The sequence below is a fragment of the Falco cherrug genome, chromosome 9 (assembly GCF_023634085.1).
Source record: "Falco cherrug isolate bFalChe1 chromosome 9, bFalChe1.pri, whole genome shotgun sequence".
In the NCBI taxonomy this organism is placed as follows: Eukaryota; Metazoa; Chordata; class Aves; order Falconiformes; family Falconidae; genus Falco; species Falco cherrug.
The window spans coordinates 36,437,857-36,452,820 of NC_073705.1; the positions used below are offsets into that span (position 1 = coordinate 36,437,857).

General features: G+C 40.5%; 1 long non-coding RNA gene across 1 annotated transcript in view; it reads right to left on the reverse strand.

Annotated features, from left to right (window-relative positions):
* Positions 1-12,484: 12,484 nt before the first annotated feature.
* LOC129736814 (uncharacterized) overlaps positions 12,485-14,964 on the reverse strand; it is a 78,823-nt gene continuing 76,343 nt past the window's right edge. The window contains exon 3 of the long non-coding RNA XR_008733898.1: positions 12,485-13,474. This is a non-coding gene — a long non-coding RNA (uncharacterized LOC129736814). The remainder of the gene's footprint in view (positions 13,475-14,964) is intronic.

Consider the following 14,964-nt stretch of genomic DNA (forward strand, 5'->3'; position numbering starts at 1 on the left):
TCTTCTGGAAACAACGGCTTTTCCTCAGAAAGAAAACATTGGGCAATACTTAACAACTTACACTACTACAGACAATCTGAAGGAGTTTTTAAAAACGGTTCAAGATCTCCAACTTTGATATAATTTATTTTTCCCCTGGAAGAGTAATAATTTTAAATTACTCTACCTTGACACAAGTCCAGGGGTGGATTTGCTGAGGTTAGGACAGTAGAGGAAAGGTGAAGGATCAGTGGGAGAAGAACAAGACCCAGGGAGCAGGAGCCATCTGTGATCACTGCTGGTGCAGCACAGTGCATACCTGCCACAGAGCCCAGGAACAGCCATGTGACTCAACGCTTGCCCCACCAGGAACATTGCATACATTCCCAGCACACTGGCCAGCAAACTGCCCCCTACATATGAGAGAAAAAAAGTGCCTGAAGCAGCCCAGAGGGGAATTTGGATCACGCCTCAAATGTACCAAAAAAAACTCCACGGGAAAAAAAATAAAAGAGTAAGACAAAAAAGAATGGTCTGTTTGAATGCACAATTAATCCTTTGAGGCATCAATTAAAACAAGAAAAGCACAAGAGAAAAAAAGATAAATTGTGGGCTAGTATGCAGAGTACTGCTCATAGGCTTACATTTAGAAAAGGAAAGATCCTGGAAGAATAAAAAAGTCTGTCTTTCCAAAGGAAAATACTTAATATGCTTTATTTCTGATAGTGTTGTCTCCTTTTGCCTTTAGGAAAAACATTTTATGTTTATGAATTTGAGAGTTTTGCAATACTTGAAGTATATGGAAAAGCATCTCGCACTCCTGATCAGTAAAAGCATCGTTATTCTCTTGACTGAACAACTTGTATGATTGCTGCTGAGCTTCTAAATACTTCCTGTCTCTTATCCATGATTTCTTGAAGAAAAAGTCAGATCCTTTACAGTCAAGATGTGTCCAACCGCCTCTTCCTTTGGTCATAATCCTCTCATATTCATCACATCCCTGCTATTCTTTCCACAGTCACCACCATTTTCTTCTTGTCCTCAGCAAAAAACATTGCTATGTGCTATCCCTTCTCTTTCTGAACATGCAGAGAAACTTTTTCTTTTTTTGCTTTATACCCTTGTCAAAGACACACCATCACCATAGTCAGTGGCTGCTTCACTTCCGTTAATCCCATCATCTAATTAGACTGAACTGTAACACAAAAAAGCAGAGTTTATTCATTAATCTTACCATTTCCTAGACAAGTAAAAAATCTGAAATCAATACTAATGGTGGAAAAACTTTGTGTAGAATACTAAAAATATCACTCTATGTCAATATTTTTCAATCCACCTGTAGAAATTAAAGGGAAAAAAGTTGAATGTACCCATATTCATGTGTGGCCAGGCAGTTCATATTTAATAAATTAAAACATTTCTACCGTACCTTATTAAAATGCAGATGTTAAAATACTTCTCTGTAGCAGAGACCAGAACCTTTTTTAGAGCACTTATTATAGTCTGTTTCCAACATATATATGGTGGTATATAGAAACAGCCACGTGCATACAAGTCATACCAGTAACTTGTCTTGAGTGTAAGAGCATTTGGGTTCCACTAGATTCAGCAGACCAAATTAAGTGAAGCATCTCCAATGACATTCTTCCCAACCAGTCTGACAAACATTACCTGGATGAAGCAGTTACAGTGTGAGTGCAACACCAGTGGAGCAACCATACCTACAGTCTGTTACCAGTGATCTCTGTCATAATTTGAACTATGTGGTTTCAATAACCAGAAAGACCAGCAAAATTCAGTACAATAAGGAATGGGATTAGAATTCAAAATCTTGAGAAATAGTCTGAAATGAAGGTTAACAAAGAACCACAAATTTCCATACCTGAAAAAGAGTAATAGTCTGAAGAAATATGCACTGGGAAGCAACTGGCAAGGAAGCACTTTTGCAGAAAAGAACCAGTCACTAGTCTTAACACTGAATTGAACAGGAGTCAACATTTTCACTCCTTTGCAAAAAAGGGAGATACATTCAAAGGAATGTAACTTACACTACATGTTAGCTAATCCTTGCACTGTAGCTAGAACTGATAAGTAGAGCTAGTACGTTATATCTTACTTTACACTCTGCATGTCCAAAAAATGTGAACCAACTGCGCAGAGTCCAAGCAAACCAAAGAACATGAATAAAAATCTAGACATTGTGACCTATGGGGAAAGACTAAAAGAACTAGAGCCACTTACTCTAAAGAAAAAAAGTCACAGGGGAACGCTAACTGCATACGTACCAAGGTGCAAAGGAAACAGCACAGACTAATCTTTTCTCCACATCCAGGAGCACAGAACAAGAAAAAGGCTAACACCAAAGACAGAAGGAAAATCTCTGGTTAGATCCTGGAATAATATTTTTAAACACAAAGGTAGCAAAGTACTAGAATAGATATGCTGGTAAGACTGTGGGATTTCTATCATTCTCTCAGCAATAACATAGGCTGAGTGGATCTGGCACAGAGGTGACTCGGAAAACCTCATGGGTTTGGGTACTGCTTTTCTACAACTGCATGAATCTCTATGTCAAAAAGGGGTGCAAAGGAAAGGTGCTTGCAGTCAAGAAATCTGCCAAGTATCTAAGCCTCTAGCATCCATAACACATAAGAGTTTTTCATTTTTATAGTTTCCTTTTCATTTTCCATAGGTTTTCACCTTTAGAGGGCAACTTTTCACAGCTCAGTCTAGAATTTACACAAGACCAAAGGCATTTCACATTAGTGTCTACAGTGTTTTTAACAGTCTCTGCAGTTCTGGTTTCCAAAGATATAGTAAATTTTCAGAGGAGTACTTAGAAAAAAAGAGTATTTGCTAATACAATTTAATGGCAAAGATGCAATCTCATGTTTATACATTAAATCATGAAAAAGACAGCTACATATGGCATCCAAGAGAACTGAATAAATTAAGTTTCTTGTTTTGACATATTTTTGGTGTGAAAGGAAGGAACCAGTATCTTTACAAGAAATAATTTGAAGTCAGGAGCTACCCACCACTAAGAACTCAACCCTGCTAACCTTGCATTCCCAGTGTCTCCTTTGAAGCTTCCATTCACCTTTGAAATTCCTATATCAAAGCAAAGTTTGTATCTTAAAAGACCTTCTTCAATTATTCTGAAACTTAGTTAATAGAATCAACCTCTCCTTCCATCAACTCAGCATAGAGACTGGCAATACAGTGTCACAGCAGGAGTTTAAGGGTTGCTGAAACAAAATTACTGTTCTAATGATGATTACTTTGCTTTGCTGTTATGTCTGTTAACAAAATGAACGTTTGAAGAGGCCGATGATCCTTGAAATTTGTTGTTTTACTGTTATCAGAGTTACTAGAATGATTTCTGATTGGGGGGCCATTTTTCACTATTACTCATACACAAAACATATGCCTGAAGTTAGAAAAAAAAATCAGCTAGGAATTTCAGTATGTTATGACGTCTTGGTTGAAACAAGAGTGAAGACAGTGAGATGTGGATATTCAAAATCAAGTGCTTCTCAAAACTTTCACCTCCAAAACAAAACCAATCTGAAAGTACTGCTCCAAGACTTCAAGTATGGGAACTAAGTTAAAAGCAAAAATGTTAAGTGCCATACCACATAGCAAAGTGGTAACACACAGTTTGTTTACTAGGAGGCCATCATCAACCTCAGAGACAGGGCTTCAACCCACTCTGGCTCCACAGTACACTCTGCCCCACCTGTCCATGGGCCTCCTTCCTCACGAGGTCATGCTCTGCTCCCCATTATTTTCCTGCTATAGCACTGATGCTCCAAGCTATGCATCTGCATGTTCAAAGCCTTGCTTACACTCTATGCTGGTGACGGCAGTGCCTGAACGCAGTATTCACAACTACTATTCATTGTGGCCACCTCCCTGCAGGAAACACTTCTGCTCATAGTCGGGCTTTTTGGTTTTAATGATCAAGGTGGTTTTTTCTTTTGCTAAGCCCCAGGAGAAGTCCCATGTGGGGTCCTTACAGTGCCTCAGCACAGGTGAACATGACTATGGTAACCTCAGCAACTGGCAGCCTGGCTGGCACTTGCCATAGCAGTGAACTGCCTGTTCTTACGTTTTGGCAAAGCTTCCACAACCTGAGTGGACCGAATATTCCCTCTGAGTTTGTTGTACTGTTCACTGACCTAATTATTGATATGAAGGGCTAAGAGGAAAAGAGGGAAGACCCCTGTTAAGTCCCTGCACAATTTGGTCCTGGGAAGAATAAGGGAAAGGAGGGTCCAAAAAGGACAAAAAGAGTAACAGATGAAGGGCCAGAGATTCCTGTGTAGATTACCACATGGAGGAAACCTGGTGCTGAATAAGCAGCCATCTTTTTTGCCTGGGTGTCTGTGCTGTTGGGAAAGGAAGTGTGTGGAGAGAAATTTCTGCTTAATCTGGAAAATGTGCCTTTGCCCATCATCAAAATGCCTTTCATTGACACACTGTGAAGGCAACTCCTCTGAGCAGGGGTGGGGATTAAACAAGTTAGTAGGTGACCAAACCTAGCCAGAATGGTAGATTTTTCATGGATGAAAGAGCTGACCCACACCTGCCTTTCATACTGATGGCAAGCTCTGGCTGCCAGAGCAGTACTAGTGCTGGGCTAGGGTGGTCAGAACCTACAGTCTAGAGGAAGAGAAAACAAACGGCATGCTGAGATGAGCACAGTGTTATCTAGGAGCTGGGAAAGACCATGTTCTGTCACCTAAATATTCAGATTGAAATTTTAGGCTATTTTTCACGTTGTCTAGGCTCCTGTTTTCAGACATACCTGAGAAAGGCCACAGGGCTGTACACATCTGATGTGAAACTGAGATGGCTGCTATTCCAGAACCCATGGAGCTGTTGCTTCTGCCCTGAAGTACTGTTTCATTTCTGCCAAGGCATCCAAATGGCGCTTATGACATTGCAGGAGTGTGATGTTCACCTTTCAGCACCTGTAGTAGGCTGCTTATCTCCCCCGTGGCAGTGTCTCAGGCAAGCAGTGTGAAGAAAGATGAAGACACTGGTTTTACCTCTTGGCAGAAAGTGGACTGTGCTTCTGTCTCCAGCGTGGAAAGGTATGGGATATTCCTTACCACGTATGCTGTAACTGGGCTGTTGCACGTACCTTTTCACAGGCAAAGCCTGCAGAAGAGTCAGAGGTCTTAGCAGGAGGGACTAACAGTAGACAATGCTGACATGAACAGCTGTGTGTAAGCAGGGAAGAAGGTGTGAGGGAAATGCAGAAGAGGCTAAAGAGAAAGGACTTGCCTGACAAAGTCCTGCTTATGGATTTTCAAGGGTTTTCATCATTACCTAGAGGAGGAAGGACACCCCTCACAAGTGAACTGCTGATTAATTAGACAAGACAAACACCAGCCTGAGTGCTGTAATGAAGAGAGACATCTTCTAACACCTTGCCCGTGCACCTGACACTTCCCATGGTACTTCATGCTGACAGGACACAGGCTTACTATATTTTAGCAGAGCAAACATCAATACAGATTATCACCTACCAAGAGCTGTCATGCACCAATACTAGATACAGCATCCTTATTTCTGGCCTTAGTAAGAAAGAAGGTTCTAAAAAATTGTATCTTGTTGAATTTTTCAGAACAGATATAACTTAAAGCTGTATATACAGCCGATAATTACAAACACAAAAAAGGAAAGTGAAAAACCTTAATGCTGACATAAGTAAAGGCAAAAATAAAGATTGTGATGATGAGAAGGAAACATTTAAATACAGAGCAGAGGTGGCAAGTGTGATTCTTGAATCCTGAAGCCTTTCCCATGGCAAGGATATTCCGAACAACCTTAATACTTGGTTGTGGTTTAACCCTGGTGGGCAACCAAGCGCCATGCAGCTGCTTGCTCACTCCCCCAACAGTGGTATGGTGGAGAGGATTGAAAGGGTAAATGTGAGAAAACTCACGGGTTGAGGTAAAGACACATTAATAGGTAAAGCAAAAGCCACACATGCAAGCAAAGCAAAACAAGGAATTCATTTACTACTTCCCGTGGGCAGGCAGGTGTTCAACCATCCCCAGGAAAGCCGGGCTCCATCACGTGTAACAGTTACTTGGGAAGACAAACATCATAATGCTGACTGTTTCCCTCTTCCTTCTTCCGCCAGCTTATAAGCTCAGCGTGATGTTCTGTGGTATGGAATATCCCTTTGGCTGGTTCAGGCCAGCTGTCCTGGCTGTGTTCCCTCCCAATTTCTTGTGCCCCTTCAGCCTTCTCACTGGCAGGGCCTGAGAAACTGAAAAGTCCTTCACTTAGTTTAAACATTACTTAGCAATAACTAAAAACATCAGTGTGTGATCAACATTATTCTCATAATAAATCCAAACCACAGCACTGCCCCAGCTACTAAGAAGAAAAATAACTCTATCTCAGCTAAAACCAGGACAATACTGTACATACAATGGTAGATAAAGGAAATTTTCCAGAATGCAGTGGATGTTCCTGCCTGTAAAACTCTGTGTCCAGTGAGATACTTTCAGAACTTTTATCTGAAGCTTAAAAGACTAAAAGTTAATTAATACACTATTGGGAAATATATAAGGTACACTTCAAAAAACAGCCTCCTCTTCTCATTGCCTACATCAGCTGACTTCCTGGAGTGCTCCATTTGTCTTTAAGTGTACTCCTAGAGAATCCCACCGAAGACTTAAGAGCCCTCAGTACTATCTTTTCATCTTCTTACCCTGCTGCCTGTTTTAGGCATCTGCAGCAGAGTCACATGCTTGAACTAAAATGCCATCTCTCTGATCCTCCTGCTTTACAGGCTTTACCCTTCTCAGCATTCAGATGTATACTCATTTCTGATGCAGTGCATCACTTAGACTTTTGTGATTTAGAATCTAAAGTGTACTTTTAAACAATTCTACAATTAGGTAATTAAACAAACAAATAAACCAAGACGGAAGTTAGGATCACAAATGACACGTGAAACACCACTAGCTGCAACTACCTAGCCTGAACTCCTGGTGGGTGACTGCAAAGCCTGGAACCTTAAGCCATAATGTCCCAGAAACATCCGTGTGGCCAAGCACATGGATTGGCTACCTGCTTTCCGATTTACATCCCATGTGCATCTTCTCCCACTGTTGTGCCCTTTTCTCCATCTCTTCCATCTGTGCCATTGGTGTTATCTTCTCACTCCTTTCAGCTGCTTCTGGAACTTACTTCTGTCTCCTTTCCCTTCCACACTGTTGCTGTGCATAAGAGCTCACAAAGAACAGGGAAGGAAAAACAGTGAGATGGGAAGACAAGGCAGAGACAGGTACCAAAATGATGAGTGGATAAATAAAAAGCACCTGGTTCAGTCTACCTTGATGAAGTAACAGGACCAGAAGCAAGTTTCGGAAAAGTCTTCCCTGACTCATGTCTATCACACTGCTTCAAGACTGTCAGCCCTGCAGAAGACAGCACAGCAGTAGCTACTCAACTACAGGAGGCCCTATATTTTTACTGTCTATTTAGAAAGTTATTGCTCTGTTCTAAAAGGAATCATTATACTACCTAATCCCTGACCGCAGAAATACCCACAGGTGCTCAGGGCAAGCCTGGGCTGTATGAAGGTTGACTCAGTAGAAGGGCATGTAATTTTTTCAGGCTTTGACTGTAACACAGTACTGCTTGGCTATCAATCTTAAAAGCAAGGCATTTTTCCCATGCTTAATAATTAAAAAAATATAGAGCACCAGACAGTGATGTTGCTATTTACCTTGGGAATTCTGTTGTGGTTGCCAAAAAAGCAAAATAAGTCCCACTTACCTAATGGCTGTTTTGTTAGAAAGCATAACTTGACTCCCATGTTTCCTTTCAATATTTTGATTTTCCACAATAGCATGGAAGAAGAATTAGTGTGGTTGGCACAGAACAACCAGAGCAGCTACAATCCCCTTGTATTTCCAGGTGAGTATTCCTGTGAACTTACAGTACCTTGAAATAAATGGAATTGCCCGCTGTGTCAGAGATCTTTATCTCTAAGGAATGTTGCTTTTATTGGAAGAGCTGAGCAAAAGGAGCTCTCTCATGACTCTGAGAGTGAAGATTAGACTTGTTGCCTTTAGATTAAACCTCTCCTAATTAACCTTCCAATTAACCTCACAACACTCCTTTGAACAAGACTGTAAATACAAATGATATGACATTCCTTTTATCAAAGAACAGCTTTTGCTAGATTGAATTATGATATACGGCCATAATCTACAGAAAATTATATTAGCAAGAGTTTTAGCCTCTGCCATTAGTCACCAGGATGAACAGAGAAGGCACAGCTGCTACAACAAGCACAAAAAGCAATGCCTGACATTTTATCATCAAAGTTTTCTTTTGCAAAGAAGCAAACTCCAAGATGCAGGATAACTTGGAAGTAATGGTTGCATTTGCCAGGTTTAAAGAAAACTTGAGTTGAAAACTATGGCATTGAGAAATTAGGGAAACAACCCAAAACCTAATGAACAAAGTGTCCATAAGGCAGGAATCCATGGATCTGCAAGAACCAGGCAATGCTCCAAATTAAATCTTCCTCTCACTTTTGTGAGGAGGAGCAGTTCTACTCCAGAGGATTTTTTTATGTTGATTCCTGTTATGCTGAAATACCATCTTCTCCTACCTCTCTCCTCACCCAGAACAGCACCTATCATTTTGCCTTCTCAAACAGCTGTTTTTTCATATGTGAAAAGTTCTTCCAGTTGGAGACAATGTTCTGCTGAATATGTAGGTGGTGAGAACGGAAATTTTTTAAAAACTGGAAAAAGCTCTGTGTGAAATTTCTCTTTATGAACTACAACATAACCATTACTAATTTTTCTTTTCTCACTTTTTTGGCTTTATGTCAGTGCCTTTCTATTTGAAGGATTTCACTGCTGAATGACCTTCCTAAGCAACTTAGAAATCTTTCTTGTGTAACTGGTTTCCACTGGGCAACAAAACTACCAAAAAGTAGGTCCAGCTCCACATTCTTCCTGATGGACAACAGGACATGGACAAGGCAGTCTACCACACCTACCCAAACAAACCATAAATAGCCAGTCATGCCTTCATTGATACTGAACTACTTCACCCTTGCAGAAATCATATTCCTCCACTAGAAGGCTTGATGGAAACACAGGAAGACTTTTCACGCGAGATTCTTTTTAAGGCAAACGCAACCTTGCTAATTTTATTGGCCAAACAAAAAAACACATACCCCAGTTCTGGCACTCTCATCTAAGACTATTTCTCTTGACTGTGTCCTTCAGGCTGCAGCAAGATGCAAGCCATGCTTCCTCTGCTTCCTTCTTGGAGACATCCCTGCTCTCCTTGAGAAGCCACGTTTCTCCTCCCACCACCTCACCAACTTCATTTATAGCCTTATCTTAGATTCCCATGAGCTGGAAAGTGTCCATTTCATTAGCAAATGTGTCTCCCATGTCCTGCAGCAGCCTTTTCTCAAAAGATGTCGGTTTGCATTTGCTTTTTTAATCATGTATTTGTATATACATGTTTTCTTCCTCTTCCAGGAATAGGACTAGGAATGCCAAACTCTTACAAAGAGCAGGGATATGTCTCAGTAAACCCCATCTCACTCAAATGTTCAGCGTACTTGCTAAAGCAAAAGGAACTAGCAGGGCACATATGTCTAAAGAAAAAATTAAATATTACTCAAGCTCCAGGAAAAGGTAACAATTGTTAATTACCTCACTGTTTTTTTGGGGGCAGCAGTTAAGCTACAAGTAACTTCATTTCATTTTCTTACAGAATATTTCAAACTGTATGACTGTTTTTTCTTCCTTTTCCCTAGCTTAGAATTCAAGCCAGGAATGTTGGATTCTACAAAGCAGTGATGCTAGCATACATTCCTGTGCCACCACTGTATGATGAAGAACATATATATATAGGTACATAGACATAACCATCCTTATACAGGCTACTAGCATCAAGCTGAGAATGACAAACAAGAAAGAAAGAGGAGTAAGAAAATACCTCTTTCACTATGAAATATGATCTTCTGTTTTTCTTCTCCGGTAGAAATAAAGTTTGATACCCACAGCACCCTCAAGTTCTCCGATAAATTTGTGTCTCTGGGCTACATTTAACATCATCTTGAAATTCAGATTTTTCAAAGAACGCAGGTAGTTCAATGGACAAAACCTGCTATTACAGGGAGCTAAAATATTTGAGAAAACAAATATCTGCAGTTAAACAAGCTTCCTTAGTCCTGTGCTCAACAGTAGAGCTGAACGCAAACAGATAGAGAAAAGCTGTTCTCACCATGGTATGTACCATGCAGCTGGTCAGTGGGGACTGTCCTTATCCTCTGCGTCATCTTATATCAGCCATCACAAGAAAAAATGTCCCTAAAAAGACCATGAGTGTGAACACAGGTATTTCTGTATTTGTAATTTTCAGGCTGGCACATTTATTTAGCCTCTACTTTTCTATAAGCAAATTGTATCTATATTGCTGAACTTTCCAGACCGAATTATCTTACAGCATACAAAAAGCATGGCCTGCTGTTTGTACAAGCCTGCAGGCCTGTGTGTGTTGCTAATGGGCACAGTGATGCACCTCTGAAATAGGGCCTGTGTAAGGTGCTAGGCAGGATTCTGTCAGGCAAAACCTGCTAAAACAGGGATTAGGATGGAATTCAAGGCTATAACTTCAAAGTGTCTGTAAATATTTACATTTGCTCTTTCAAGTTATGACAAAAAATAAAATGGCCAGATGTAAAAGGAAGTTTGTAATTGTGTATTTTTATACCATTTTAGTTCCCTGAATCACAGCTCTGCAGTCTAACACTTGTAATGTATCAAGCAAGAGGGCTGAAAGTTCTCTTAGAACAGGAGCAAATACATTGCTTTCAGCCAAAGTAAAACAAACCAAAAAAAAGCTCCATTACTTATTGTCAGAATAAAAATTGAGCAATCATTTAAGTGTATACAATTAAGTAGTTCGCAAACTTTTCATGGTGGAGGATTTCTGTCATTCATTAGAATTCCATTAACTTGGAATATTAAAAAAAATATCACAAAAATAAATACAGAGGAAAAAACAAGTTTTCAGTGGGAGAGAGGTCCTTCAGCATCCCACCGTGACTAAGTTCAGAATTCTGTGTATCTTAAAGGACAGAGCCTAAGCCTTGGCTATTGCTTCTCAGAATCACAGATGATAAAAAAAAGATCTCCATTATTTAGCTCTGGAGTATGCCCTTTTGAAACTTATGATGTACTTCTGTATGTAGACCAGAACATACATCCAAGCTGCATAAGACTGTGCACAACCTTACCTCCTGCCAGTAGTTCAGCTGAGTCATTATCTCAGTCTTGGAAGTCCTCTGTATTGGGTCTGGCTGAGCCCCACAGCAGCCCCCATAGTGCTGTGGTTTGTACTGGTAGCTAGAAAAGTGGTGACACACACCAGCGTTCTGGCTACTGCTGAGCAGCGCTCGCACAGCATCAAGGCTGTCTCTCCAACATTCCCCATCCTCACCACTAGGCTGGGGGTGGGCAAGACCTTGGGAGCGGGGGACATGGCCAGGACAGCTGACCCAAAGTGACCAAAGAGATATTCCATACCATATGACATCTGCTTAGATATAAAAGCTAAGAGAGAGGAGGAGGAAGTGGGGGCATTTGTTATTTACATTTGCCTTCCGGAGCAACCACTACGCATACTGAGCCCTGCTTCTCAGGAAGTGGCTGAACATTGCCTGCTGATGGGAAGTAGAGAATAACATCTTTTGTTTTCCTTCACTTCTGTGTGTGTGACTTTTGCTATTGCTTCATTAAACTGCCTTCATCTTGACCCACAAGTTTTTTTCCATCTTATTTTCTCCACCCAGGCCTGTTCTGCGGACAATGGAAGTGATAGAGCTGCTTGCTGGGCACCTGGTGTCCAGCCAAGGTCAACTCACCACATCCCCTTACAAGGCTACCGTCTGTGTTAAATTCTTTCACTCTTCCTTACTGATACTATTTTTGCACTTCTTTATAGGTTCTTTCTAATCTTAGTCTACTTTTTGAGCTAAAGGCTTCATCTCATTGCTTCACACACAAATGTACTGTTTGTGTTTAACAGATAAATGATGACCATGGATAGCTACTTACACAGAATTATGTGAGCAAAGACATTACTGTAAATGCAAAGCACTGGATGCAAATATGGATTGGATTAAGAACTACAGAAAGAAACAGTTTTCATACATTTTATGCATTATTTTTATGGCTACTCATTACCTACACTTAGTTTTCCTTAATGTCAGTAGGGAGTAAGATCACTAAGCCAGCACTGTTACAAACAGCTCTCCTGTATTCAAGATCAAACAGATATGAAACAGTTCTTATTTTCTTTTTTTTAAAGTACACATATGTATACACATATAGAACAGCCAATGTGATACTCAGGAGAAACACCAGATTATTTTGCCTCCATTTTCTACACAGACGACAGGGAAAATATAGAAGATCAATGTTTTCTGGGCTTTTATTTCACACTGCAATATCAGCCAGTCCTCAGACCATGTAATTCTTGACATTTCCCTTTTATTCATTTAATGGCTTCCTGCTAAACTGGCTGCTTCTGAAGTAAGATTTTCTGTAATACAAAATTACTACCAACAAATTTTAAAAGCTAGACCACCACACCTCCCCCAGTAAAACAATGCTCCGGTATTCAAAGCTAAAATACAGTAAAGATTTAATATATAAGGAATTACTCTTTGTTCTTATGAATGTTTTGCAAGGTCTGATAACTTGTTGAGTTTAGGATACAAAGTAATATTTCTTTATTGAATGGAATTTGAACTGACTTACATTTTACCACCTTGGAACTCCCGTTAAGCTTCTGTCATCAACCCTCATATTCTTCCATCCTGAGGCTCAAATACTTACACCTTGGAAAGCAACTACTAGGCTATTCCCAAGTGAATCAGAGTATCACCTCTGCTCATTCATACCAATGCCTGCATCTCCAATCATGAAAACTAAAAGAACATTGTTCCAGCTGGCAATTAACTGTGCCATACTGCCCAAGGTAGAACTGTGAAAATGACATTTGATTGTCTTTTTTTTTTTTTTTTTTTTTTAACTACACTAACATCTACCAGTTGCAGCCTCGCTTGATACATGGCATTTATATAGCGTGGGGAGAAAGAACTGAATCCGACATGCCTGCATCCCACCTCAGTGCTTCAACCTGAAGACTATGTACTCCCTCTGTCTTTGGTGAGCAGTATGTATCTAACCACTGAGCAGTGGTGAGCACACTAAGAAAGGGGGAGGGAAAGGGTTCAGTTGTTTGGTCTGTGAGCTGGATCAGAAACAGGTGTCTCAACCTCGACTACCTCCCACAGCCTTTGGAGTCGAGTCAGGAATCCCAGCAGTGAACAGGCACACACATATCTGCAGGCTTTCACATCCTGACAGCTCTGGACATTTCTCAGTTCTGTTTCACATCAGCACTTTCTGTGAGGAGCTGTCTGGGGAGAGAAGAAAAAAGAAAAAGAAATTATTAAAAAAACCCAGAGGCTGTTGTGTACAGAGAGAGGAAAGATGGTCAGAGGACATGGAGAAGTGGATGTAAACTTAGCTTTATCACCTCATGTGTATACTGCTCTAGCGCAACATATAGAAAATGTGAAATGTGTGAAACAGGCCAGGCTGAACCAGTACAGCTGTGAATACACAAGCCAGAAAAGACTTAATGAATGAAGGAAGACCCAGAGTACCTGAAGGCAATGTCCTTGTTTAATACCAATGAAACATCTTGGAGGAGAAAGAAGGTGAGCTACTCTGTGTTATTAATTGCCATCACAGAAAATTAGGCCTTTCAAGATTGAAATATAATCCATTCTACATTGGGTATAGACAAAAACAGGCTGTGGAGGAAAACTAGCAAAAAATGCACATTATAGATACAGATATATACAACATGGGGCAAAATATTTGGATCTACAGCAGCCTATTCCTTTGCCTTTCTATACTTCATCACCTTCTCCTGCTCTGCCAAGCTTCATTACTACCAAATAATCACAGCAGGCTCCAAAGTTTTTATGTTTCATCTGCAAGCCTTCCAGCACAGGGGTTTTGTTTTCCACTATTTCTGATCTTCTTACCACAATCTGGGCTAGTGGAAAACAAAATTCAAACTGAAACTCAACAACAGGCTCTCACCATAAGAGGCTACTCAGGTCAGTACATTCAATAGCACTGTTAGGTGTTCCTTCACCACCAGAATGACAATAAAATAATCAAAATCAATTGAGGAGAACATCCAGGAAATAAGGTTAACTTACTAATTAATGTAAATACACAACATAATACCACAAACTCTCCCATCCTCTTGCACGAATACTTCGCTATTATCATTCTTGTATATTTATTTAATGCCTTGACAACACTGTATTAAATACTCACTAAGTATGGCTCTACTAGAGGCTAACAAAGAGTGCTTGGAAATAACCAGCTCAGGTCAGCATACAGACCTGAAGTTAGAATAGTAGGAATCAGTCCAAACTGCACTCTTGCATGACCCCTGGCACATAAAGGACTGGAACCTACTGCAGTAAGCATTGAATATAGTACTAAAAGGAAGATCTGTAACTTCTCGATACAGGCTGTAGCTTCTGTGGGGATAATCAAGACAGTAGTGCCACAGGCAGAAGGAAGGGGACTGAACGCAATGGGGCCATGCACAGCTGTGTGCAGGTGTAGGCACCCCGAGGGGAGCAAGGGAATCATGCTTCTGTGAACAGATGAGGATGGGGCTTAAGGTTCAGAAGTGATGAGCATCTGCCACACAAACTGTATCCAAGTGGTTCTCTGGATACTCAGCCCATCTGAACACCAGGACATCCACAGCATACCCAGCACTCTACAGATTTATTAATATTTAATCCCGATATGTATTTTTAATCAAAAGATCTTAAAGTCCAGTAGAATTTCCAGTTTATATATTCCGGTCCTTAGA